The sequence below is a fragment of the Myotis brandtii genome, unplaced genomic scaffold (assembly GCF_000412655.1).
Source record: "Myotis brandtii unplaced genomic scaffold, ASM41265v1 scaffold898, whole genome shotgun sequence".
NCBI classification, from domain to species: Eukaryota; Metazoa; Chordata; class Mammalia; order Chiroptera; family Vespertilionidae; genus Myotis; species Myotis brandtii.
Window position 1 is genome coordinate 2,329,849 of NW_005371683.1, and position 2,781 is coordinate 2,332,629.

The window sequence follows — 2,781 nt, forward strand, 5'->3', positions numbered from 1 at the left end:
CTCTCATAGTGCCTGCACTATAAATGTATTAAAAATGGTTTGCATTTAAAATAAAAGCACATTTTAATGACATACATATAAGTACTGTATGTACAGACTTCTTTATTGAAAGGCTGTCTCCACACCGGGCTGCAGCTCCACGAGGCAGGTGCTCTCCCCGCCTCACTCACGGGCGTAGCCCCAGCACCCAGCTGTTAGGTGCCCAAGAAATGCTTGTGGAAGGACTGCCCAGCTCCTGCCAAGCCCCTGCCGCCACCCTGAGGGCCCCGCTGTAGAACCCGAGGCCTTGGCTTAGAACAGTGGTTCTCAACCTTCCTAATGCCGCGACGCTTTAATATAGTTCCTCATGTTGTGGTGACCCCCAACCATAAAATTATTTTCGTTGCTACTTCATAACTGTAATTTTGCTACTGTTATGAATCGTAATGTAAATATCTGATATGCAGGATGTATTTTCATTGTTACAAATTGAACATAATTAAAGCATAGTGATTCATCACAAAAACAATATGTAATTATAGATGTGTTTTCTGATGGTCTTAGGCGACCCCTGTGAAAGGGTCGTTCGACCCCCAAAGGGGTTGCGACCCACAGGTTGAGAACCGCTGGCTTAGACTGACTCTGCCCTTTGTCTCCTGGCCTTGAACACTTGCTGAACCTCTCAGAGCTTCCCCACAGCTGGCTGCCCTGCCTCCCCCACCCGGCTGTTTTAAGGAGTGAGTGACCGCATGCATCTGAGGTGCCTCAATCCGTGTGTGCACATAGTAGGTACTCAGCAAGCAGGCGTTGAACAGGAGCGGACCTCAGGTCCTCTTGTGCCTCTCCCCCGGGCTGACCCTCGGATCTGGCCAGGGCTGTCCCCTCTGGGGACCCTGTCCTGTCTGTGCCCTCCCCTTCCCCACCTGGAACAGCCTTCCCCTCCCACTTCACCAGTCGCACCCCACGCATCCTTCAGCACCCACCTGTGCCTTCGTGGCGACTGAGGCAGCCTCGGGCCTCGCTCCTCTCCTCCTCCCAGAAAGGCTGGATAGCGGTTTTGGGCTACTGTATGATCCCTGTGTGATTATGAACGGTCTTCATTACAGCCCAGGAGCCTCGGAGGCGGGGACAAGTCTTCTAGCTCTGAGCATCAGAGCTCCGCACTGAGCAGTTCGTGCCCCTGCGGAGGAAGCAAACAGGTGCTGGCTCCTCCTAAGGGCCCTCTGTCAGGGGCCCTCAGCCTGCCAGGCATCGGGCCAGGACAGGGAGATGAGCCATAAGAAGCAGTCATTAGGCCGGGCCAGGTCACAAGGCCATGAAAAGAGATGCCCTGGGCTCTTGGGAGCACAAAGGAAATTGTGAGCCTAGTCTGTGTTGGGGGAGGGGAGAGGATGGGGATGGGAGGGAAGGGAAGGAAGGAGGGAGGGAGGGAGGAAGGGAGGAAAGGAATTTTCTCATCTTTGCCTTTCATGGGCTCAAAGGGGAAAAGCGGCCTTGTCCCTGGCTGACGGGTCAGCAACTCCGCTTCCTGTGTGGGAGGGGACCGCGCTGAGGCAAAGCATGTGGGAGGCTCCTATTCCCAGGCCCCTGCTGCCTTCCCCTGTGCCCACCAGATGTCAGGTGAAGATGCCCACAGGCCTGCTCTGCCCAGTGCCTCCGGGGGTGGCCCCAGCCAGAAAGCCACGTGCTGAGGGCGCAGCTCAGGGGCTTTGCTCCGCTGGGCACTCTCCGTCCTCTTCAAGGCCCCCGGGAGCCTCAGAGCCCCACAGACGAGGTGCTGGCAACCAGCAGCTCCCCCTCAACCCTGCCGTTCCCCAGGGGGCCAAGGAGTGAGGGGGGGCCCAGATGATGCAGGGGTGAGGGGGAGGCATGGGGAGGGTGTCTCTGTAAGGTGAAAAGCATGTGGCATCATGAGCAGCTCCCAGGGTCAGAGCCCATAGTCCTGGGTTCGAATCCTTGCTCTTCCATTCGGTCAGCCCTGTGCCCCCGGGGAAGTCCCTCGCCTCTCTAAGCTCAGAATCCTGGTCGAGAAAGGGCTCTCCGATGGCCCACCTCACCCAGGTCTCCGCAGGCGCCTGGCACCGAGCGCCATGGGCCACGCAGGCTCAGCCAGCGTCGGCCTGTTCATGTCCCACGTGGCCTGCTCACTGCCCGGGTGCCCCTGGCTCACCCTTCAGTCCCCGCAGACTTCCGACAGTGCGGGTGCGGGGCCCAGCCCTGAGGTCCACCAGGCAGCAGAGAGGCCTGCGAGGCTGGGCTGGAGGATGCACACCGCCCCGAGACACAGCAACCCCTTGGCCTCTGACCGGGGACCCAGAAAGCTTTGTGCATACATTTGCCTAGGAAGCTGCCCGGCCTGCCGGCTGGCACCAGCAGGGCCACACTGGGTGTGATAGGGGACCAGTGCCCCCTGCCTCGCAGCGCCAGGACTAGAGGAACACAGGTAGCCCGAGAGAAGGTATGGTGAGCAGGGGAGCGTGGGAAGGAGTCGGGAGGCCTCAGAGGACCCAGGGGAGCTTGCCCCGCCTTCATACCAGAAAAGACCAGCAGGACCCCAGCAGCAGGCCCTCTCCTGCCCTCACCAGGGCTCCCGCTGGAAGGCCTGGGATGCAGACAGGACGCCTGCTCCTGCTCCCCCACCCCATCCCAGGACTCGGGCAGCAACCCAGGCCAGGAAATTAATTCCAAATACTGAACACCTGCAGGTTGGTTATCGATCCCGACCTCTCACCTTTCAACAAGGAAAATGTGAGCCAGAGAGGCTGATGACTGCCGGGCATGCAGAGGTGGCTGGTGCAGAGC